The following is a 27,411-nucleotide window of genomic DNA, read 5'->3' as shown; positions in this document are numbered from 1 at the left end:
TATGCATACAGGAAAGATTAAGATGCAGACTTTATGGAGATAAATGAAACTTCAGTATTTAAGTTCATTAATGTTGACTTGGGCAAAAGAAAGCCAATGTTCATTACAGAAGTACCCCTTAGTGGAGTTAATGATCTTTCTTAGTCTACAAGTCTCCATTTAGGAGAATAAAATGGAATAAAACCTGAAGCCTTATTTATTTGTTTCAATAAGACATATAGCAATGTTCTTTCAGTATACATTTGAGCACATAAGGATAAAATACATAAACACAAATGGTTGACTCACTCTTTTCAATATGATACTTAAGAGAGGAGGAGATGGAGGCATATTTACTTGTGAAAGGGCAGGAATGTGTTTAACAGTGAAGGGCAAAACGCTGTGATGGAAGTGAATAAAATATGTCAGACCACTGAATAAAGTGGATTTAGCAGATGACACTACTGTGGAAGCAGGCTGTATGGAACAGGTACATTCTACGTTCTATCCAGCTCAAAAAAAGAAGAATACCAAGTTACACATCACTGTCCTTTACAAGTCTACTTAGGACATTATGTACATGTTTAGTGACACTGAATTCAATCAATTCAAGTCCTGGTCAAGGAATAAGTCTCACTGGGATGACTACTTGCACACAGAATACATGCAGCAAAAATAAATACATCTACTCCATGACAAGGAAAGTAATCTATCCTGAGCATAGACATCCTTGGAATAATTAAATGATGTCTTTTACTTAAATTGCTTTAACACCGTTGTTACAAACTTTGTCATGGCATGCGGTACCTACATCAACATGATGCATATTCACACTTGCCACTCAAAATACATTTTTCTTGCACAGTTATAAAATCGTTTACAAATTAATATTTGCCTATATCTATAAGCTTACAGTGGGGCTGCAATCATAGATTTTAAAGAATGCGCCACCACTCTGACATGCAGTGCCGCATCCCTTAAAGAATGTGGATGCAGCCATATGGTAGCCCTACAATGATGTCACCAAAGGATTCAGTAGATGTCTGTGGCCCATGGCTTAGTAAAATAAATATTAAACTGTTTATTAAAAAGTGTCTTTTTGCAGTTTTCTCTTACCTTACTCATCACAACATGTGGAGTCTTCAGTGACATGCTGCATTTTCTTCCCATCTGTGTCTATTTTACTGCACAATACTTCAAATATTTTGCAAATTAATAATTTTCCCTTCATGACATCACCAAAAGGTTCACTGAACTTTACCCAGGATGATGCCTATACAGGCAGAGTGTGCAGGTGTAGCCACAGAATTTAATGGACGCACCACAGTGCACTATGGATGCACCCCCCCATACTATCCCTCTAGTGGTGTCAGTAAGGGATATAATAGTAATACGGGGATGGTTCTTTAATAAAAAGTTTATGAAGCTTTTTATTAAGAAGTTGCCCACATAATACTGGTTAAGATGGGGTGGAAATGCATTGAGTCACCAAGTTACAAAGTGCGACAGTGTTTACTAAAATTGCAAAGGAACACTTTACAAACAATTAGCAATGCTTGGGGGTGGGATACACCATGGCTTTTAAATTACCATATTCCACAATGGTTCTGTAAACTCTGTCAAAACACTAGCTTACTCGTCCATGCATCCACGGATACAACTTTCCCACTTACAGTAGAACTCTTAAGTACATTTAAACAAAAGTCATAAAATTATTATTCCCTCTTCAAGGGTAAAGAACTGTATAATTTGATTATTTCTGCTGAACCTAACATATGTTTATTAAAAAAAAAGTAACAAAGCAGTTAAAGGTGTTTTTTTTCAAACTGCACTTCTGAACTGGTACCCCCTTCCATTGTCTAATATGTTTACATGTTTTTTTTTTCTATGAAAAAAAACAGTAGAGTAATGGAATAATGCATATTTTGCATTTAGGCAGGAATACTGGCTTTATTTTTTTAAAAATGCTTGTTACTGTGTACTGACTGAAATTCACTACCCTCTGTCTATACACTTGTAATACTATTTGAATGAGTGGGTCATGTGATGAGGAAAAGGTTTAAAGTTGATGCATGCAGTTTTGAGTTAGATCTGAAGAAGTTTGGCAATGTTTAAATGACAGCACTAATAATAAAATTGGGGTCTGTATACACCAAGTGTCCTGCTTTACACTGTTTTTTTGTTTTCAACAGTTTTCTTTGGTTTGTTTGTACAGTTTATTCAACTGTTTGAAATGAACAACATGCCTCTGTAATACTTATCTTCAGACTCTACTTGTGGCTGAAAATGGTCTGCTGACAAATCCACTTACTCAGTTATCATACCGAAATAAATTCATCCTTAGGGGGGGGAAACCCACATGATTTCATGTATGAGGGCAGGCTAGTGCAAGTGGCAAAACCAGAAAACACATTAAAACTACAAAGGTAGCAAGTGTAGAAGAGCTGTGCGGGGAAGAAATTATGATGTGGAATTACAATCCTCAAAAGTAATTATTTTCATTTAATTGCCCCTGAACTGAGGCACTATACACGGTAGCCCCAGTATGGCATCATATTTTTCTAATTTTAGTCTAACCCTAGCCTAGCAGACCTGGTGTGGATGCCACCACACCAGAAGCATGCGACAGTAGACTGGAATGCACTCCATGGCAAAGAGTACTAATGCACTACTTCCCTTGTCTCGACTGCAGGTCAGTGAATTAGCAGGTCCGTGCCGGCTACCACCCGCCCAACCCTCGTTGGGCAGACTTGCAACAGCCACTAGCTCCTATCTGCCCTTACAGGTTTCCCCAGTGCATTCATCCCTGGTTGGCAAAGTAAAAGTGAAGGCTTTATTCTTCTATGCCAGTGGAGGTGACTGTAAGGAGTTAAAACATGTTGGCAGATGGTACAGTACAGCTACCATGAAGCAAATGGGCAGCACTGAGTAAACAGCTTCGGAAAAAACAATGTGGATAAGGATTTGCACAAACTTTCAAATGCTAAATAATGTAACAAAAGTAGATGGCTACCCAATACCAAGGACAAAAATCCTGTTAGAAGACCCTTCCAATGCAGGAATGTTTTTCATGACCTAGAAAAAGGTCACTGGCTATTCCCTTTAGCATAGAAAAGCCTTGGCCACAGTACATTTCAGACCTCACTAGGTCTGTTACCATCTGGACTGCATGAATGGCAAGGATAGCATTCCAACACATGATGGGCAATGTCCTGAAGGGGTTGCAGTTCATGCATACACCAATGATTCTGTGGTTTTAGTAGATCATAGAAGCAGCATACACAACAGGAGAATGCAAAAATTCTAAAGATAAGACAAAGATCAAAGTTTTAAAAAATGCGTGGGTGGGGATATCAAAGAAGGCAAACTTTTTAGGATTCAAAACAGCCAAGGGGATAAACTCATAAGGTCCCCAGGTTACACCAGCTGCCACATAATGACAACAACAAAAATTAAGGTCATTCTTACAGTGAAGAGTACATTATAAGAAATTTATTTTGAAATTAAGTCACTATGACTGCTTCCCTTACAAATTGGTTAAAAAGAGTATGTGAAGACAGTGTGGAATGATGTCTAGCAACAGGCATCTAATCAAGTGAAATGACATTTGTGCAGTAGTCACTGCTGTAGATGCCCAACCTTTTTTTTTAATATGTTTAACTGCAAGGGATGAAGAAGACTACAGTAAATCATTCATTTTGACATTGCAGGAGTCCTTTGCTTCCTTATGAGCTGGCAAAAATGCAGACATGAGCTCCATTCCTCTTTGGTTTAGCCTTTATGTGGCTTACTTACTGCCGTATTTCTGTAACAATAACAGAGCCAGAGGAAACCTTTGTGCATCCTCTCCCCCATTTCACTCACCCATGACTATTTACTTCATGTCTGCATGTGTGGAGATGGCATTGCTCAGGGCCTACTAGAACAGCACAGTATGCATCAAATCTAACAGATCTCTTCTGTCAGTTTCATAGGTAGTTACTACGTATCAAGTCCAGGAGACCACTGAGAAGCCTAAATCCATTTCCCAGCTGCCTCAGAGTTAAGTGACTTGCTCAGAGTTGTACAATAGGCAAATGGAAGCTGAGGGAATCGTACCCTGAAGTATATGAAGCAGCAAATTAACAGCTCATAGCCTCAATCCTCTGAGCTAACTGACAGTATTGAAATCCTTTCTGTTTCATTACTGGAACATGGTGCTGAACAACAAGGAAGACTTGCTTTCAAGCATGAATACACAAATATGCAAGTGAAGAGTTTTGCTATACAACTGTGGTTCTTTTCAAAAGGATACCAGCTTGTTTTTTCTACCCACTATAAAATGCAGTGTCTGATAGACAATGTGTACACTTGCCTGACAGATAACACAGAAAGTCTATAAGTACGCCTGACAGATAACACAGAAAGTCTATAAGTACGCCATGTACAGACGATAGGCAGTCAAGCTACCATTTTTGTAAAATTCTTCCACTATTTCCTCAACATCTGTAAAGAAATATTTCACGCTACTTTTTATAGATTTGCAGTACTGTAACACTGCAAAGAAAAAAATACATCAAATCTAGGGATGAACTGACATTTACCAACAGCACAACCTTCACCCAGTAACTATGTGTACCAATCAAATTTTGATTGGCAAGAAGATGAACAGCAGAAAACAAAGCACAGTCAGGCCTTAGCAAGTACAAGAAATGTAGTGAATAAGAATTAAAGAAAACAGCCTTCTTTTATTGTAAAGTAATGCACACTTCAGACAGGAAGGACAACTGAGAATGTGCTGTCACAAACTTAAACTTTGTTAAGTAGCACTGACACGCACACTTTTAGTCTAAGCATATAACTTGACATAACCAACAAATTTAACATTTAATTAAGCCACAAAATTCACACAAAGAAACACCTCTGCTACACGCACACACACACATATATATATATATATATATATATATATATATATATATATATATATAGGTCTACTTCATAAGACTGACAGACCATTTGATCGACATTCATTTGTCGACAAGCAGTATTCAAGGCACTTAACAGGGATTTGCCCCCCTCCCCAATGTTGTGCGACCCTGGAGTTGCTATATATATATATATATATATATATATATATATATATATATATATATATATATATATATATATAGTTAGGGGAGTGTGGGGGGCACAGCCCCCCACCTATTTCCATTTAAAACATGAAAATACAACAAAAACTACACAATAGGTCGGGGACTGTGCCCCCCACACCCCCAACTATATGTATCAACTCCAGGGTCGCACAACATTTTTTTGCCATGAATACTGGTTGTCGACCAAATGGTCTGTCGATCTTATGAAGTAGACCCATATATATATATATATATATATATATATATATATATATATATATATATTTTTTTTTTTTTAAATGCTGGAACAATATAAAATGCATCACTGACATAGCTCTCAACCTCTTAGTGCAAGATATCTGGACAAAGCCTAAAATAATGGGGGGGGGGTCAAAGGCTCAAAAATAGGGACAGATTTTAAATATTGCTCTTATAAACCTAAAAAGTTGTTAAACTAACAGACTAGACTGTGTGTTAGCATGCATTTTTAAGGATATGAAGTCTGAAACTCAAATGCCTGTCATTATTTAGTGACTTCAATCCACACCGATTTGCCAGAAAACCACAAATTTTATGAGGAACTGAACAAAAATAGGAGGGAAAATCTGGACAGTCAAGAGATATGATCATGGAGTATAGGTGGCATATACACATCTAAACTTTTAAGCCACTGTCCTCTCAGAAATAACACAATATCTAATTCCCACTCTGTAGCATGTTAGGAAATTTAAACACGCTTTGTTATATGAAAAAATGGATAATCCGTTAAGATTAAATGTGTTCAGTCAAGACATTTTTCCTTTATACAAACTTTGATATCCAACATATGTTTATAAATGCGTCCTAAACAAAAAAACAATGTTTTTCTAATATTAAATGCATTAGAAGAATACACAGTTTACTAAACTAAATAAACAATGCTGCCTGATCACGTGCTATAAAGAACATCTTCAAAGAAAGTTTCTGTTTTTTTCCTATTGCTGACACAACTGACAGGTCTCTTCAGTGGCCAGCCAAAACAAACTCCTGCCTTTGGCACTGGTACTCTTGGGCTAAGCTGCTGACCAATAAAAATGAGGATCTTTGGACAAAATAATTTGTCTGAAATGTCATAGACAAGGATCATCCAGTCAGTAAAAATGGCTGGTATGCCAGCAAGTTTGGAGAGGCAGGACTAAGTAAAATAAGATCCAGATGGGGACAGAGTGAAAAAAAGACAAAGCTTTTTAAGTAGCTAAGGGTTACTGGCTGTATAAAAGTTAACTGATCAGACAGAAAGAAATAATTCTTACCCACAGGGCTTCCACACAAATAGTTAACAAATATAATAAACATTTCATTTAGTTTTTAAAATAAAGTTAACCTCCATACTTAGCATCTATAATTCTGCACAGAGCACACATTTGGCTGTACATAGGAGGAAACATTTTGCTGAGCAGATAATTTCTTTTTTTTTTTAAATATAATTTTTATTTGCATTTTCCCCTTTTTAATACAGAAAGGATTTGTAAAAAAAAGCAGCAATGTATAAAAAAATAGATACATAGAAAATCAATTGCAATCAACATAATAGCATATGCAGGACAAAAAAAACAATAAGAGATCAGTTAACAATAAGCAGAACTAGCTAACATTTAACACTGATCACGTTTCATTATAGGATATCTATTCAGAGCTATTTTAGGCTTAACGATGCTTGTCATTAAAAGTTACATCAAAATATTATAGCCTACCTAACTTTTAAGCTGTGTCTTATATCTTGTAAATACTTTGTACACTATATATTAGCAATGCCACCTCAAGTATACAGTATGTTTGCACTTCCTAGACCTTTCCCAATTCAAGATGAGTCTAAATTGTTTAGAATTGCTGTGATGTTTTAGTCCCTGTCTATAGTCCATTTTTACCTTAAGATTTCTATAAGTGTATTCCAATATTTCTGGTAATAGGATAATTTTTTTGGCTTCTTGTGATTAGTTTGCTGGCTAATATATATTTCATAGCCATTCCCTTTAAATTCTTCCCATGTAATTTTTGTACTATTAAGCCAATTATGGGCTATGTATGATTTCATCATTGCACACAATGTTACTATGATGTGTTCGCCTTCATGTGAAAAGTTGGTAGGGAATACATAGGTGTAAAATTTCCCATGACAGGGTGGATTTAGTTTATCCCTTTTTTTCTAACTTAGTTCTTAACGAACACCATAATTTGCAAACATTCTTACAGCTCCAAAAAATATGGAGGGTATCAGCTGTGCTGTTTGGACATGTGGAGCAAAAGGGAGAAATAGAGGGATTCATTTTACTTAGTGTATGGTAGGCATCATTGTTGATCATCATTTGGGTATATACTAATTTTTTAAGCAGAATTAGTTTCAAGGCAAGTTCAGTTGCAGCAGATTTTTGGTAAACAGTAATCTTCTGTTTTCCCTTCCAGTATTTTGAGTATAGGAATGAATCTTGATATTTAATCTTTGTTATTAGTCTATATGTGTTTGATAACATTTTAGATCTCAAAACCAATAGGTTAATAATTGTTTGGTATAATTGCATATCCTGATTGCCTATTTTGACACATAGTAATTGTGTTGGTCAGGTATATTATTTGGTTTACAATAGTGTTATAACTTTTATTTACTTCTAGTCTTTGCCTTATATTTTCAATTGAGAGGTTTTTACATTGGCAGAGGTCTCATACAGTGATATTTTTAATTAATGGATACTGATTTAAGTTTATCATAGTGTTATTTAGTTTAATATTTGGGTTTAAGTGCATAGGTTGTCCTAGTAACAGAGTAGCCTTAATATTTAAGGAGGTTAACAGCTTTTGAAATAGTGTTGTACTTCTTATGATTAAGGGGTGAATTTTATAAAACCTTTGTGTCTTGGAGTTTAAAAAAGGTATTGCTTTTGTGTTTAGGTTTGATGAAGTTAGATGTTTATAATATATTTTAAGCCAGATTGGGCACCATGTTTTGTTAGATGAATCATAATTTACTATTCATAAAATTCGACTAGCGTTTATAATGTCATAATATGTTTGAAAATCGGGAAGTCCCTAGGCCACCTTTCTGTTTGGGTAATGTTAATCTAGAATATTTTATTCTGGTATTTTTAGGGTGCCAAATGAATTTCCCTAACATTGTTTCAAGTTTGGAAAAGAAGTTTTTTGGTATATATTGATTAATAGCATTAAAGTGAAAATAATATTGGGAGAATATTCATTTTAACTATAGCCGCCTTGGATAGTGGAGATAGGTTGAGATTTAACCATCTTTTAGTGTCTTCTGTAATATTAGCCCAAGTTGTAAACAGAATGTTTTTAGTCAAATCAGATTTGGGGTGGGTAAACATAATGACCAAATATTTGAGATTGTAGTTAACTTTTATTTCAGTTTCGGGGAAATAGAATTCCTTATGTCCTAAAGTATTCAAAGGGAATATGACTGATTTGTTTGGGTTAATGGCATAGTTATATATTTTTGAAAAAATTTCAATGGAATTTAAGATCTTTTAGGTCAGTGTTTGGGAATTCAAAACAGATATTAAGGTCATCAGCAAAAGCTGTACACTTTATTGGAATTCTAGAAATATTCATAACGTGGTGGTAAGTTCTTTGTGATATTTTAAGGAGGAGTGTTTTAATGTATATACTGAAAAGGTATGGTGATAGTGGGCAACCTTGCCTTGTACCATTCAGGATTTGAATAGGTTTTGATTGTTTTTTATTAATATATAGTGTTGTTGTAGCCCTATTGTACAAGGTCCTCACCATGTTTATGTATTCATCAGGGATGCTAAATTTTTTTTAAGTATCTTGAATAGAAAATCCAGATTTACCCTATTGAATGCCTTGGCTGTATCTACTGATAATGCATAACTGGGGCATTTATCATTTGCTTTTAAACTGATAACTGAGTCAGTGGTAAGTGTATTGTCCCATACTGGTCTGTTATTCATAAAGCCTAATTGTTCAGGGGATATAATGAAAGGTAATTTTTTTTTATCCTGCTAGCTAAGACTGTTGATAGAATTTTGATATCAATATTTATGAGTGCTATTGGTCTGTAATTATTAGGATTTAGTGCATCTAAGTTAGATTTTGGTAGGAGTATAGTTTTTGAATTACTGATGTATAAGCCTTTGATTCCATATTTATTACATATTCATATACTTTCAAAAGTAATGGGGCAATTTGGTTCTTAAAAGTCTTATAAAACTCTTCCACATAACCGTCTGGCCCTGGTGATTGACCTGATTTTTATCTTATTTACAGCAGCAATGTTTTCCTCTATACTTATAGGGTCTTTAAGGTTATTTATTTGTGTTTCGTTTATTACTGGAAATTGCAATTCTTCAGTGTATTGACAAAATAGAGATTCACTGTATTGTTGGTGTGGGCCATATAATTTCTGGTAAATCTCTTCAAAAGCCATTATAATCTCCTTATCTGTATCCAGCGTTTTGTTATTATAATTTAGTTGCTTTATTTTAGTAGGGGAGTTTTTTATGTTTATAATTCTTGTCAGTGCTTTTGAAGGAGACTGAGCCCATTCTGCATACTTGTGAAGAAGTTTAATTTCAGTGAAAGAGTAGTGTTGTGTTTGAATTTCATGCAAATGTCCTTGTAGTGTAGACATTTGACTTTCAAGTTCTGGTGATTGTTTAATTTGTAATTTTAACTAGTTTCTTTTTAATTTTGATTCTGTTGTTGCAACATTTTCCTTGTTTATTTTTTCTATATAGAGTGGCTTTTTGAATTAATATTCCCCTAATGATGGCTTTCGTTGCTTGCTACTGAATATCATATGGTATACCTGTTACCTCTAGGTTATTTTTAGCTTGGGTAAGAGTATGAATGATTTCCTGTGAGACTTCTTTTTCCTTTTTCCTTTAATAAGTTAGTGTTTAAAGTTCAGTTCGCTGGTGTTTGGGATCTTTGTGTAGAATAAATCATCTTTATTGTAAATGTTTATTTTTGCATGGTCTGATATTGTTCTGGGTTCACTACTGTATGTAACTGCATTATTTTGTAAAGTTTCAGAGATTAAGAATATATATCTATTCTGGACTAAGACTTGTGGTATGGCGAAAAATAAGTGAACTTACTGGTTGATGGATTATTTCTATAGTTTTCAAAAGGATCAGCTAGCCTAAAATCTTCTATTATTTCAGCTATTAAAGTAGTAAGTTGTACAGGTTGCTTGTTTTCTTTATTTTTTCCATCTAATACTGGCTTGATCATCATATTCCAGGCACCAGCTATAATGTAATAGTAGTTAGGAAATTTCTCTAAAATTTTGTAAATCTCATACAAATAGATTACTTGATGCTAACATGGGGCGTAAACATTTAAGACCATGAACATTTTTTTAAACATAGGTATATCACAAGTAAAATAACACCATCTACCATTTGGATCATAGCTACTTTTCATTATAGTGTCCTCAAATTATTTTTAACTATTGCAGCCACTCCCCTAGAAGCTGTACTGTCACCAGCAGCAACAATGTGTTTCACCCATTTTTTTTTGTATATTTCTCCCATTGTTCTTTCAACATATGTATTTCTTGAATGAAAGTTATCTCAGCCTTGGATTTGAAAATTAAATGCATTACTAGATTCCTGTTTTTCTTATTTTGTAAGCCCTTGACATTCCATGAATCTATAGACACGATCTTACAGATTTATCAACAGAATAATGCTTTTTAAACCAATAGATGAATACAGGGACATATGCAACTTTAAACTAATAGATGAATACAGGGACATATGCAACTTTAAATTCTTCTTAATGTTTTTACTACTGGTCAATGATATGAATATATGTGTGACATCACTCCCTTTCAGACCCCCCCCCCCCCATGCTTACCCACGCTAACTCACTAACCAAAACAGACAGAAATAAAACATTCACAACTATATTACAAAAAGTTCCTGACATTCTAAGTCCCAGCAAAACAACAACAATATACATAACAACTTGTCCAAAACCAATACTTTTGTAATAGCAAAAAGTATAGTACTAACCCGTTCTAGATTTAAGGAATATTTAAAGTTGAACATTTTGTAGAACACAATTATCTAAATTAACACATCTATACTATATAATAAACATTTAGAATATTGCATTACAAAAAACATATCATGACATTTCGTTTTATACTCACAGAGAAACATTTGCATGGAACATACTGAAAATAACTTGTTATATTTTATCAGTTTATTTTACATGCTCCTTATTTTAATGAATTCTAACACAGTCCTTACTTTAATATACAGCAGTTCTTGCTTGTTGGGTCAATATTCACAGTTAAAACAGTAATTGTCCTGTTTAACCATTTAATTTGTATATATAAAGCACATAATCATTTACAGTCACTGCTGATCTGTATTAGAGTACTTGCGGTTTGTAGATGCACACTTTCAAAGAAGAGGAAAGGAAAAAAGAACAAAATAAAACAGACCCAACTTCATATTTATAAGTATTAATAAGGACTAGTTATTTGTTACTACAATAACATCTGCTGCATCTCCTGACCTAGGAGTATATTTATTTTTCAGTTTGTATTTGTTCAGGAAAATATTTATATTTTAAATACATATTTAGACTGCTGCATTTTATTTCTAAACTGGATTTACCTTCCGATCGCAGTTGACACAAATTCTTCATTCTTTTGCTCTTTAGATTACAGTTCCGAAAGTTGCAGATAGAACAAAGCTATACTTTCGTTTTCTTCGGCAAACGTGGGGGTTTTTTTTTAGAGATGTTTTGGCCTTAGAGGGATGCCGTAGATGCTTCTTTGACCTCAGTTCGCTTGTTTTTCCTAGTTTGCGGTCGCAAAGGATTCTGGATATTTGTAGTTCTTTCCCGACAGCGTGTGAGTGCTCCTAGGCCTGGTTTTATGAGGTCTGAACGGAAAGCAAAAGATGAAAGTTTATTTAAGTATTTTACCTTGTCGTTTTGTTCAATTTAGCAGATAGACATTTTTGATGATTAGATTGCTAGATTTATTAGATGCGTTTTTAAAGAGAGGCTCATTACTTCATGTTTATTTGTTCAGTAATTCTTTAAAAGCTTTAAGAAAAGCCATTTTTGCTTCTTCATTATTTTCAGCCGCATAATTTAAGCCATTAAAGTGAACATGTAGAGTCATTGGATATTTCATTTGAAATCTTATATCTTTGCTTACTAAGGAGTTGCAGTAAGGTGATAGCACTTATCTTAGTTGCTTGATTTGTAAAGGCAGGTCCTGAGCAAAGGTTATCTTCAGCCATTCCATATGATGTATTTTCGTTTTTTTGCAGCTTGAATTATTGCTTGAGCATGAGCAGCATTCAGAATCCTTACATAGATTTGTCTAGGGGCATCCATAGCTTCAGATTTTCTTAAGCTCTGTGTATTCTTTCTATATCAATTTTTTGAGCCAGTTCTTTGTTTTCAGGAAGAAGGTCAAATATTTATTTTGCCATGTTAGTTAGCTGTGATTGCTCATATTTTTCTGGGATGACTAAGATTATTTCTTCTTGCTCTCGCTTCTAGATCAGTTTTTGTTGCATTTCTTTGAGCTGTCAGCAATGGTGGTAGCTTTCTGTATTTCTTCTATTTTGGCCTCATTGCTCAGTATTCTAGCCTCATTTATATCCAGTCTGGACAATATTTGATCTAACTTGCTTAAAAAACGCTGTGAGTTTTGTAGAAAAAGATTGTATTTCCGTTTGTAGAGGTATCAAAGCTGCTTTTAACTCATCCATGTCAAAGGATTGTTCACCTTTTGGTTTCAGATGATGCTTTGCAGGCTCAGCTTGTGTTTTAGTCATTTTCTGTCTCTTAGTGCTAATTTCCTTCTCAGTAATTGCAATTAGAGATATTCTTGTTTTTGATGCATGTGTTTCCATTTGTTCCATATTTCCTTTGTTTTGTAAAAGCTTGTTTTGTTTCTTCTTTATAGCTACCTCTTGTTATTTGCAGGTCTAAGCAGAAGTACAGAAGTCACTGCTTAGTCATCCCCGATCCAAGGTATGCATTTCTTTTTTTTTTTTTTTTTAGTTCAGAAGTTGAAACTACGATTTTCTCAGTTTGTGAGATAGTTTGGTTTTCGCAGGAGATGTTTTTTTGAAGGTTTTTACTTCAGCGGTAGCCTTAGATGGGGTTACATTTGTAGCTAGTATTTGGAACATTTGTAGCTAGTATTTGGAGCAAGCTGAAGTATGTGTTATCTAGTTGTCGGCCATCTTAGAATCTCTTGCTGAGCAGATAATTTCTGTAGAGTGAGAATCCTCGGTGTAGCCCCCTCCAGTTTTACTACTTCTCAACATCAGTTACAAATGTACAGCATGAAGTCTGATGTACTTAAATGCACTGCTCTGCATTTTTTACAACTTAAGCTGTGCTTTAAATTGGTCTATTGCAATCAGCGCACTATCCTGGTAAACACACTTGTACAAAATTTTTAAAAAATAGTGCACACTAGCATACATTTCAACTGTACTTGTTTTTTCAGAATTTCCCTGATTTTGCCCTATGCAGTGTACATTTTTAACTTTCTGGCAAATCACTGAGAATTGCAGTCAAAATTCTTACTGTTCAGGAAATGCATGTTGATGCAAAACAAGCAGTTCTATTAACTTATTAAGTGAATTAGAATAATATTTAAAAATTGTTCCTACGATTGGCCCCGTGTCCCCCAACTATTTTTCACTCTGTCCCCGATTCTTGAAAAGTAGTTCCTGAAAGATATGCAAAGAACAGAACAGGCGTGTATACAGTTTTTACTAAAGTTGCCAAATTAACCACCTCAATAGACCAGAAACTGGCCATAGTTCACTGAGAAAGTAGTGTGAGCACAGAATGCCACTGCTTAACTGCAACAGCATATGCCTATTTCTAGTCAGCAATCTGCCACTGCCAAGTACAGCAGGTAGCACTGCACCACGTGAGAGAGTCCACCATTCCTTGCCGCAGTTGACACACTCATGTTAGAGTCTTTTCTAAGTACTATCCATTAGGTATGACACATTTAACTAAAACATGGTGTAATTTACCTACACTCTATGTGCCACCTATTACGAAATGCACATGTAAACATTATGCACAATGACAGGAAACTTGCACATTCTTAACATTGCTCCTGTCTTCCTGCAGCCACAGAGCACCTTCAGGTCTGTGGCGTAATTAAATTATATAAAATAATAGAACATGACAATATACATTCTTGATAACTGCAACATGTTACTCGTATAATAGAGAATTTGGTATATAACACAGACCACTACATAATAACATTTACCACTGTTATTCCCATAATGCAAATGGAAACTTGGATAGTTCATTAAAAACAGAAAAAAATTATCAGAATTGCATTCAACCAATCTAAATCCCCTACAGCCTTTGCACTTAACTTTGGGATCACTGAGCAAGTAGAAATACCATCTTTCAGTGACACCATCTTGGACATTTTTGACAAAGCTGAAGAAAGCCACAGTTCAGTCAAGCAGCTTTTTCTACTTATCCTAGTGCCCTGCAGCTACCATAGATAACTTCAAAGCTCTTTTTTAAGTATTAAAAGTAATGCAGACTGAGTGATGGTCTTATCTATTGTGTCATCATGTGGTACTTACTTTGTTTATGCAACTATTATAAAATATGTGCACTAGAATGAAGTGAAACAGTAGTAATACCATTAACGCACATTATGGCTTCACACATTGGGGCACTGTAACATAAAATGCACGCTTATTGCATCACATATTACCAATTTATTTACGTTTTATTGAATGTGTTTGCCCCACTAAACCCACAGCTTATTGTTAAGGCAAACCTGAAATTTGGCCAAAGCACTAAGTAATAATTCCCCTTTTCTTTTTGTTGCATGTTGTTCACTTCCAGCATGAAAGCAGCTGACAGCAAGGACACAATGGTGGAGAAGACCAGTACCATGGAATAACAGGAATCTCTGCAGAGTCTGGAACCAGGAGTTGTAACTTCAAATGTTAAGAATGTGGAGCTATAACCAGATGGCTTGAACCCTTCAAAACAATGCAGAATGACGGATGTACCTGGTGCTGAGACTACCGTTTTGTACAGTGAAGTGGTAGAAAGAACTGAGGCTGAACTGAGCTGCTAGGACTAGTACAAGTTCCGAAAGACTCTCTGGGGAGCTGAAGAAGGAAAAGGTATGAGGTTGCCTAAACATGGAGATATGACACAGGAGAATCTGAAGCAAAAGTTCGGAAAAGCAGAAACCAAAGAATTCATGTGCAGCTGCTTTACTTGCAGGACTGCAGAGAACTAAAACCCTAAAGGTACTCAATTAGATTTATTTGCACTGTTAAAGGTGTTCACGACATGCACTGCTAATGGATCAATATTCTGAAATATCTGCAGATACCAGGTCTGCAAATAAGGGCCATTTTTTAATTTAGTAAAGGAGACATTCTTTGAGGTTTATTCGGAAAATGAGGCTGCATTACATGTGATGCACAAAAGCTTTATTAAACTTGGCCATAACGCTGTCTGGGAACATTATAAAATGCAAATGTTTGGTGTCTCTGTGAACAGACATGTTGCAATGTAGAGCTACTATTACTGAGTTGGCTTTCAATATTGTATAGAGCAAATATTTCCTTGCAATTTATTCTATGGACAAAGTGAGGGCTGACGAGTTTTGGAGTAGGGAACTGGGTGTGTAGATGCCATTATGATTAACATTCATTTTCCGAATGATGTGACGATTTGTGGTTTCAAAGGAGCTGTATTCTACGGAGACCAGCCTACAGACTATATTCCTTGTGGGGAGAAGGAAAATTTAATAAGAATATTTTATCAATAGACATTGTGATGCTTATTATGACACACAAAAAAACATCTGTAACAGAACTGTAAAATAGGTAAACGACACTTTTTTAAAATTTACATCATTTAAACAATGACAGAAGCACACAAAGTTATAAAAAACTATTTCCTGTACACATTTCATGCATTCTACACATATGGTTTCTTTAACAATTATTTTTCACATCAATATTACATAAATTGCCCAAATCCTACCACCCCTTAAATTTCATACCTTTCTGAACATTATTTTACATGTATTTGCTCCCATAAACTGCACTTATTTGTATATAAATTTGCTCCCTCTCTTTTACAACCCCCCCCAAAAAACAACTCCATTTGAATTACCTCATTTACAATATTCAATACTTCAATTACGGCAGGTTTAGATTAGGACTTCCATTTTCTAGTAACTGCTTTTTGTCAGCACTTACCATTAATTAAGCTTTACTATGTCTAGGCAATTCCGATCCTGTATCTCAGTTCAAAAATTATTTCACTAATTACAATCACTTGCTTTACAAACTTGACAGAATACTCTGCAGGGCATTTTTACAATCTGATATGCCTTAAACAAAAATCCCCAGTTCTCTCTCTTTCCCATCACACTTGTATCTACATGAGGAAAAAGCTGGTCAAGTTTACTTGGAGTATAAAAAATACCCATGCAAACACCTACATGCAAAACTGATGCACACCTTCTGGACTTTGTTGCATACTTGGCAACCATACAGATACCCTCCCTTGTATACTGGTTTTTCATCCTGTCTTCCCATATTCTTTAACCTCTAATTTTCGCCAGTAAATTCTACCTCCCTCTTGCCCATTTCCTATGCCCCGAACTGCAGTCATCCATACTGGTAAAATCTCCTCTCTCGAAACTGTTGTTGGCTTAGATCATAGAATACTTTCCATCACTTCACAGATTAATGTTATTATTCTCCTTACAAGCCTACATCTAAATCTGACTCGCTCCTTACTTCAGCTCCCTCCCACTTTAATATGCAACTTTCTGCTTGTGTTTTACATATATAGCTATGCACACATACATATATACGCACACACATACACAGATACATAGTTTTATATACACAAACACACATATATATATATATATATATATATATATATATATATATATATATATATATATATATATATATATCACACACACACACATTCACACCCACACACACACACAAATAAATATATACAGTGGATATAAAAAGTGTACACACCCCTGTTAAAATGCCAGTTACTTCTGATTAAAACAGAGAACACAATAAATGATTTCAAAACTTTTCCAATGTTTAATGTGACCAATAACCTGTACAATTCAATTGAAAAACAAACAAATCTGTTAGGGGAAAAAATATAAAAAAATAAAAAATGTACAATAAGCTGGTTGCATAAGTGTGCACACCCCTTAAACTAATACTTTGTTGAAGTACCTTTTGATTTAATTACAACATTCAGTCTTCTTGAGTAGGAGTCTATCAGTATGGCACATCTTGACTTGGCAATATTTGCCCACATTTCATTGCAAAAGCATTCCAAATCAGTCAAATTGCGAGGGCATCTCTTGTTCACAGCCCTCTTCAGGTCACCCCACAGATTTTCTATTGGATTTAGGTCTGGGCTCTGGCTAGACTACACCAAAACTTTAATTTTCTTCTGGTGAAGCCATTCTTTTGTTGATTTGGATGTATGCTTGGGGTCACTGCTGTGTTGAAAGGTGAAATTCCTCTTCATCTTCACCTTTCTAGCAGACACCTGAAGGTTTTGGGCCAAAAGTGAGTGGTATCTGGAACTGTTCATAATTCCTTCCACTGTGAGTAAAGCCCCAATTCCAGCTGAAGAAAAGCAACCTCAATGAATAATACTGCCACCTCCATGCTTCACCGTGGGGATGGTGTTCTTTTGGTGATGTGAAGTGTTGTTTTTGCAACAAACATAACTTTTGGAATTGTGGCAAAAAAGTTCAACTTTGGTCTCATCAGACGATAACACATTTTCCCACATGCTTTTGGGATACTTGATGTATTGTTTTGCAAATTTTAGCCAGGCCTGGAAGTTTTTCTGTCTAAGAAAAGGCTTCCATCTTGCAACCCTACCCCATAGTCCAGACATATGGAGAATAAGGGAGACTGTGGTTACATGTAGTACACAACCAGTACTTGCCAGAAATTCCTGCAGCTCCTTCAGTGTTGCTGTAGGTCTCTTGGCAGCCTCTCTGACCAGTTTTCTTGTCATTTCATCAATTTTGGAGGGACATCCATTTCTTTGCAATGTCACGGTTATCCCATATTTTCTCTACTTTTGATGACTGTCTTCACTGTGTTCCATGGCATATCCAATGCTGTTGACATTTTTTTGTACCCTTCTCCTGACCGATACCTTTCAACAATGAGATCCCTTTGATACTTGGTAAGCTCTCTGCGAACAATGTCTTTTGCTGTAGCAGGCAACTGAGTAAATGTCAGGAAAATCCTACAAGGACAGCTGAACATTATTTGGTGTTAATCAGAATCGATTTAATTGATGGCATCTGTGTACTCAAGAAGACTGAAAGCTGTAATTAAATAATAAATGTGCTTCAAATGATTAGTTTGTGCACACTTAGGCAACCAGCTAATTGTACATTTTTTATTTTTTTATATTTTTTCCCCTAATAGATTTCATAGGTAGGTACTAGACTATCGGCCCTGGGGCCTATACAAGCCAAGCCAAAAAGGTACACTGGCTTTTGCCACCCAAAAAAATTATTTTCCTGTGCCATTTTCGAGCAGAGCCACAGAGGTGATCCCCGGGGTGAATTTCCTATTTCCCATTTGTTTTTTTTCAAATGAATTGTACAGGTTATAGATCACATTAAAGGTGGGAAAAGTTTTGAAATTATTTTTTGTGGTCTCAGTTTTTTATATCACAAAATCCTGGCATTTTAACAGTTGTGTATATGTGTGTGTATACATACATATATATATATATATATATATGTGTATATATATATATATATATATGTATATATATAGACATATGTGTGAATGTGTGTGTGTGTGTGTGTGTATGTATGTATAAATATATATACATATATATATATATATATATATATATATATATATATATATATATACATACACACACACGTGTGAATGCGTATATGTATATATATATATATATATATATATATATATATATATATATATATATATATATATATATACACACACACATCTACAGATATATATATATATATATATATATATATGTATATATATATATATATACATATATATATATATATACATACATACATATATAAAAAAAATGAAGTACAGGCTAACACAGAAGGTCTTTGGCTAACGAAGTTTGCAGACGACAGCAAACTAGGAGCCATAACTGAAAATCCTAACAAAGTGGACATCCTGCAAAAGGGCCTCACTGAGACAGATGCCTGGTGTCAAAGCCATGGCCTCAAGCTCAATGCCAAAAGGTGCATTGTCATCCCCTTTGGTAAAAACTCTGTACCCATGAGCTACCACATAGGTGGCAGTCTACTTAATACCTAAAGTGTGATAAGAGGCCTTGGGACACAGGTGGACAATAGTCTCTTCTTTGATAATCACATTGCCACAATAGTCAGGAAATCCTTCTACGTGGCACACCATCACAAAAGGTTTCCCATCCAGGAAAAAAGAGGTCATTGTTCCCCTCTACTCGTCACTCATTAGACCTATTATAGAGTACAACGCCTCTTTTGGTATGTACCTCACAAAACATCAACAACAACTGGAAAGGCCGCAGAATTACCTCACAAAGAGGACACTTCTTCTTCTTTTGACTTTTCGCCACAGCGGAACTCCGGTCTGCTAATGACTGGCAGTAGATTTTTACGGTGCCGAGGTGCAAGCCCGATGCCCAACCTTCAACAAAGGCACGCCCATTCACGCATGTCTTTCGAATGACACTCGACCATGGGGAGGACATGCAGACTCTGCACAGAAGGCGCTCCAGCTAAGAATCGAAAGGGAGAACCCCTTGCTGTGAGACAATAATGCTACCGTTGCACTACTGTGGCTTACCAGCCTCAAACAGATGCCCTACGCAGACCGTCTCAAAAAACTCCAGCTTTACTCCGTCACATATTGCCTACTCAGAGGCGATCTCTGCCTAACATACAAAGCTATGTTAAACCCAGAGTTGTTGGACATGCTCCAATTAAAGAAATCCCAATCCCTCCGAGCTACACGCTCTAAGGACCTAAACCTTGACACCACAATAAACGGAACATGCTGGAGGGATCGATTCCTGTCCCAGAGACTTCCAATACTCTGGAACAAACTACCTATCTATATCAAACAAAGCTCCTCATTAGCACTCCAAGAAAAATCTTGATGATTGTATGGGAAATAGGAAATTCACCCCGGGGATCACCTCTGTGGCTCTGCTCGACATGGGCACAGGAAAATAATTTTCTTGGTAACGAAAGCCTGGGTACCTTTTTGGCTAGGCTTGTATAGGCCCTAGGGCAGGTAGCATAGTACCTATATATATATATATATATATATATATATATATATATATATATACATATGAACACACACACAAACACATATTCACACACACATACATTTTATATATATATACACACACAAACACATATTCACACACACACACATACATTTCGTTGAAGGTTGTGCGTTAGTGCTGGCAACTCAGCACGTAAAAATCAACTGCCAATCATTAGCGGACCGGTGTTCCGCTGTGGTAACCCCTGACCGGGAAAAGCCGAAAGACACAACAACATACATTTTATATATATATATATATATATATATATATATATATATATATATATATATATATATATATATATATATATACACACACACACATATATATATATACACACACACACACACACACACACACACACACACACACACACATATATATATATATATATACACACATACATACACACACACACACACACACACACACAAATGCATATATATATATATATATATATATATATATATAGATAGATATATAGAGTGGAATGGGGGTATAGCTCAGTGATAGAGCATTTGACTGCAGATTAAGAGGTTCCCGGTTCAAATCCGGGTGCCCCCTGCAAGTGTGGCTTTTAGGGTAGATCATGCCCGCTCAACTTGGTCGACTTCTTTGAGTCAGTCATCAGAGCTGTGGATGAAGGCAAGGTGATTCATACAGCCTACCTTGATCTGGTCAAGGCGTTTTGATACCATTCCCTACTCAAGAATCATAGAAAAACTCACTAAGCTAGGCATCAATCCCTATATCACTAGATGGGCTGCAAACTAGTTCACAGATAGAACCCACAGAGTGAAAGTAGCTGTCTCCTAATCCGACTGCTGTCCAGTCATGAGGGGAGTCCCACAGGGATCGGTCCTGGGTCCTTTCCTGTTTGGTATCTACTTTTCAGAAGTCCAGCCCAACACAAAGGGACTCTGGCTGACAAAGTTCACAACAATTGCAAGTTGGGAGCTATTATTAACTCCCCAAGTGATGTTGACATCCTACAAAAAAGGCCTCAATGAGACCAATGATTGGTGTCAGAACCTTGGCCTTAAGCTTAATGCCAAAAAATGTGTCATCATCCCCTTTGGGAAAAACCCAAACCCCATGAACTACCACACTGATGGTAGTCCACTGAACACAGAAGGTGTTATAATAGATCTGGGAACAAAGTTTGACAACAACCTCTCTTTTGACCACCACACTGTCACAGTGGTCAGAAAGTCCTTCTATGTGGCACATCTCATTACTAAGAATTTTGCATCCAGGAAGAAAGAGGTCATTGTCTCCCTTTACTCTTTTCCCATTAGGCCAATCATCGAGTACAATGCCCCATATCGCATGTACCTCACTAGATACCTGCAACAATTGGAGAGGCTGCAAAAGTACCTCACAAAGAGGATCCGAGGCCTTAAACACTTGTCCTATATGGACAGGCTCAAAAAACTCCAACTATTCTCTGTCTCATATTGCCTACTTAGAGGTGATCTCTGCTTGACTTACAAAGCCATGTCTAACCCAGCTCTGTTAGAAATACTACATCTAAAGAAATCCCAATCTCTCCGCACCACACGCTCCAGAGACCTCAACCTCATCAATCAATAGAACATGCTGGAGGGACAGATTTATAACCCAGAGACTGCTCATGCTATGGAAGACTTCCCATACATGTCAACTAGAGAACCCCACTGGCCCTCTTCAAGAGAAATCTTGATGAGTGGATGGGAAATAGAAAATTCACCCCGGGGATCACTCCAGTGGCTCTACTCGTTAGAGGCACTTGAAACCTAGGACGGGTGGCACGATGTCAGAGTAATCCTATGGGCTAGGCTTGTAAAGGCTCCAGGGCCATTAGCCTAATACACACCTATGAACCTGTGTGTGTGTGTGTGTGTGTGTGTGTGTGTGTGAGAACATACAATTCCCCTTTAACTAGTAATACATGTTGTACATGCATATATTATGAGCTTTGTGTTAAAGCAGGCTGGCTTACACAGTTCATAACAGCTTCAAAAAAGAAATTACTTAAAAAAGGAGGCAGCTCATGGATTGGTACTGTTGCTATAGTGAGTGTTATTTCTCTATTTTGTTCTCGACTCGAGAACCTTCTGTGTGGAGTCTGCAATTTCTTCCAATGTCAGAATGGGTTTGCACTGGGTGACCTGGTTTCCTGCCATATCCCAAGGTGTACTATCAGAGAAATGGTGATCCTTTTAAATGAATACAGGTCTACTTCTAAATTTCAAAGTTTCAAAACTTTGAATGTCTTATGGTCGAGACCATAAAATCAAAGTTTTGAAAAAACAAAAAAAAAACCACACTCCCTGCTAATTAGGTATACCAACTCCCACATCGCACAACAGCGAGGAAAACGGTAAATATACCATTCCATGCTGTACAGCAATCTCCATTTAAACGGTCTGAAGTTTCAAAACTTTGATCTTACGGTCTTGACAATAAGAAATTCTCTACGTTTTGAAACTTCAAAATTTAGAAGTAGACGCGTGAATACATATGTGTACATCCTGTGATGGGCTAGGACCCAGCAAAATACCATAGCAAGAAAAATTTCTGCCCGACAACTTTTAACCTCGTACTCCAACAATGTGATTGGACCCCACTTAAAAAAACCTTCAGCTAGTCCTAGCAGTACAATTCTTCAACAATACCTTCCTTAAAATACTCGATAATCTAGCTCCATCTAGGAAAGTACACTCAAAATCCAAGCCTCTGCCCTGGTTAACCAAAGAAGCTAAACAATTACAAAAAACAAAGGAACAGAGCCTGGTCAGCTTACCATACCACCAAACATATATCAAACCTCACTACTTAAAAACAATTATGGAATCAAGTAAAAAAACAAATTAAAATAGACAAGCAATTATGCTTCCAATCCTGCTAACAAAAATCACCTAAACAACCCCCAAAAATTCTGGCAAAACATCAACCATCTCTGCAGCCCAGGTTGCACCCATACCCCAAATCCAGTTATCACTAACAGCTCTGATCCCATCACTACCCAAATCAACTTCCCCTTCATAAATTCCATAACCTCCATCCTAGGCAACCAACCTAATACACCTCTTATTCTTCCCACTTGTACTGTAGATAATCCAAACCTCTTCTCCTTTACTTCCATTCAAACAAGTAACATAAAATCTCTCCTAACTAAACTTAAGCCCTGCTGTCTTGCTGCTGATCAGCTTCCTAATACAGTGGTTCCCAAGCTTTTTTGATTCTCAGCTCCCTTGCTGAATCCAGGTTTTCCCAAGCCCCCCCCCCCGTGGTATACTTAAAGTGTATATTTCAGGGGTTCTCAAAGTGTGCACTGCGGCACCCTGGAGAGCCACGGTTTCGTCACAGGGGCGCCATGAACTAATAAGCTTAGCTGCAAAATAAATCGTGACAATACAGATTGTAGCTTGCTGCAGACCCCCCACCATGCCCCAGGATTCCCACTCCTCTTTTCTTATACACTGGAAAATATTAAGGTAAAACCCAACACTCTAATAATGGGGGATTTCAACTACCCTACCATTAACTGGGAAAACTACTCATGTACCAACTCTTTTGCTCAACGTTTTCTGGAAATTATCAATTCCAATGCCTTGGATCAAATTATCCACACCCCCACCAGGGGCAGCAATATCCTAGACCTGGTCATCACCAACATGGGTGACTGGTGTTCCAAACCAGAGGTCAGCTCCGACCACAGGCTAATCATCCTAGACATCCACATCCAGCTCCCACCCCCCATTAGGAAAACAACTGTAAAAAATTTCTCCAAAGCCAACTTCACGCTTAAGACAGAAGTGGCAAACTTCACGACACCCATGCAGATGGACAATAGAGGTACGACTGCTGAATCCTACACAAATGCACTTTATAAGCACTTACACGAGTGCATGGATCGTGCTATCCCTAACAGAACCAAGATGCTATCCTCCAAAAAAAGGAAGCCAATCTGGTGGTCTTCTGCCATAAACAAACTCTCTACAACAGAAGAAAGAAACTGTTGCAAGAGAGTAAAATCCCACGATTTGAGGAACTCCGTGGTCAGCCTCAGTAAGAAGCTGAGATCCCTCATAAAATCCTCCAAAGCTAGTTATGAAAACAAAATTACCACTGATTCTAAAGACAACCACAAAGCATTCTATAGCTATGTCAAGAATCTCAATGGCAACACTCATATATGTTCTGAGTTACAGCACAATGACACTAAATATACCGAACCAACCGATATTGCCAACATCCTGGCAGATAGGTTCAGTGCTAACTTTACCCCCCTCTCACCCCCTAAAGGGCCCATCTTTATACTGGAAGAATGCAAAGTTCCTGTAATCACGGCTGCACAGGTAAAAACCTCACTCTCCAAAGCCAAGAACACAGCATCCATGGGACCTGACAACATCCCAGGCTGCTTTCTACATGAACTACAGAATGAACTGGCACCCCACCTAAGTACCATGTTCAATCATAGCCTCACCTCTGGCTTTGTGCCCACTGAATGGTGCACCAATACAGCTGTTCCACTCCACAAAGGGGGGGGGGGCCACAACAGACCCTGGAAACTACCGCCCCATTAGCCTGACGAGCCTGGTCTGCAAGGCCATGGAACGTATCATCATGGAACTCATAAACAAAGACATTGGAGATCTCCAAACTCTGGACCCCACACAGTTTGGGTTTGTAAAAGCAGATCATGTCTCCTAAACCTGACAGACTTCTTTGTAGTAGCCACCAAAGCCATAGATGAGGGTAAGGTGGTTCACACAGCCTATCTAGACCTCGCCAATGCGTTAGACACCATCCCCCACGCTGGAATTATAGATAAACTCACTAAACTAGGTTTAAGTCCCTATGTCACAAGATGGGTTGCCAACTGGCTTACTGACAGAACCCACACTGTGAGAGTAGCAGACTTCAAATCAGACTTTAGACCAGTGACAAGTGGAGTACCACAGGGTTCAGTCCTGGGTCCTCTCCTGTTTGGTATCTACTTCTCTGAAGTACAGGCTAACACCGAAGGTCTTTGGCCAACTAAATTCACAGATGACTGCAAACTAGGAGCCATAATCGAAACTCCTAACGATGTGGACATCTTACAAAAGGGCCTCACTGAGACAGATGCCCGGTGTCAAAGTCATGGTCACAAGCTCAATGCCAAAAAGTGCATTGTCATCCCCTTTGGTAAAAACTCTATACCCATGAACTACCACATGGGCGGTAGTCTACTTAACACTGAAAGTGTAATAAGAGACCTTGGGACACAGGTGGACAGTAGTCTCTCCTTTGACCACATCGCCACAGTGGTCAGGAAATCCTTCTACGTGGCACACCTCATCACAAAAGGTTTCTCATCCAGAAAGAGGTCATTGTTCCCCTCTACTCATCACTCATTGTACCCATTATAGAGTACAACGCCCCTTTTGGTATGTACCTCACAAGACAACTACAACAACTGGAAAGGCTGCAAAAATACCTTACAAAGAGGATTACTGGCCTCAGATGCCTTACGCAGACCGTCTCAAACTCCAGCTTTACTCATATCGCCTACTCAAGAGACCATCTCTGCCTAACATACAAAGCTATGTCAAACCCAGAGCCATTGGACATGCTCCACTTAAAGAAATCCCAATCCCTCCGAGCTACATGCTCTAGGGACCTAAACCTTGTCACCACAATAAACAGAACATGCTGGAGGGATAGATTCCTGTCTCTCTGTGCTACACACTCTAGGGACCTAAACCTTGTCACCACAATAAACAGAACATGCTGGAGGGATAGATTCCTGTCCCAGAGACTTCCCATACTCTGGAACAGACTACCTATCTATGTCAGACAGAGCTCCTCATTAGCACTCTTCAAGAAAAATCTTGATTGGATGGGTAATAGAAAATTCACCCCAGGGATCACTTCTGTGGTTCTGCTTGACAGGGGCACAGGAAAATAATTTTCTTGGGTGGCGAAAGCCAGGGTACCTTTTTGGCTAGGCTTGTATAGGCCTTAGGGCCAATAGCCTAGTACCTACCTATGAACAGTTTGTGGTTTATTTTGCAGTTAAGCTTATTAGTTCACGGCGAGTGTGAGTGAATGCAGGAATGAATGAAGAAGTGGCTATGTGTGAGATCAGGAGAGTGAGAGCAATGTGTGAGCGAATGCAGGAATAAATAAAAAGTGGCTGCGTGTGTGTGAATGAATGCAGGTATGAATGAGGAATTGACTGTGCGCACGTGTGTATTTGTGAGATCGGAAGAGTGAGAGGGATGTGTGAGTGAATGCAGGTATGAATGAGGAAGTGGCTGTGTGTGTGTGTGTGTGTGTGTGTGTGTGTGTGTGTGTGTGTGTGTGTGTGTGTGTGTGTGTGTGTGTGTGTGTGTGTGTGTGTGTGTGTGTGTGTGTGTGTGTGTGTGTGTGTGTGTGAATGCATGCAGGTATGAATGAGGAAGTGTATGTGTGTGTATGTGGTTCACACCTCTCAACTGTACAGATTTTGACAGAATGTCTGTGTGTATGTGTGAGATCGGGAGAGTGAGAGCAAAGTATGAATGAATGCAGGTATGAATGAGAAAGTGACTGGAGACTGAGATGGATGTATGGATGCGAAAGTGGGTGTGTGGCATGTGGGTTTGAGATCGGGAGAGTGAGAGCGATGTGTGAATGAATGCGTAAGTGGATGTGTGGCTTGAGGGTGTAACAGACAGTGAGAGCGATGTATGAATGAATTCAGGTATGAATGAGGAAGTGACTGTGTGTATGTTTGATCGGGAGAGAGAGAGCGATGTGTGAATGAATGCAGGTATGAATGAGGAAGTGGCTGTGTGTGTGTGTGTGTGTGTGTGTGTGTGTGTGTGTGTGTGTGTGTGTGTGTGTGTGTGTGTGTGTGTGTGTGTGTGTGTGTGTGTAACTGAATGTCCAG

General features: G+C 37.5%; 1 protein-coding gene and 1 non-coding gene across 2 annotated transcripts in view; one reads left to right on the top strand and one right to left on the bottom strand.

Moving 5' to 3' along the window:
* PIP4K2A (phosphatidylinositol-5-phosphate 4-kinase type 2 alpha) overlaps window positions 1–27,411 on the bottom strand; it is a 1,425,784-nt gene that overhangs the window by 1,157,504 nt on the left and 240,869 nt on the right.
* TRNAC-GCA lies at window positions 20,997–21,068 on the top strand. The gene has a single exon. It is a non-coding gene; the product is annotated as a tRNA-Cys (tRNA).

This window comes from Protopterus annectens, chromosome 3.part0 (genome assembly GCF_019279795.1).
Source record: "Protopterus annectens isolate FY-2018-M chromosome 3.part0, PAN1.0, whole genome shotgun sequence".
Classification (NCBI taxonomy): domain Eukaryota; kingdom Metazoa; phylum Chordata; order Ceratodontiformes; family Protopteridae; genus Protopterus; species Protopterus annectens.
The sequence above is the reverse complement of the archived record's forward strand: the minus strand, read 5'-3'. Positions and strand labels throughout refer to the sequence as shown.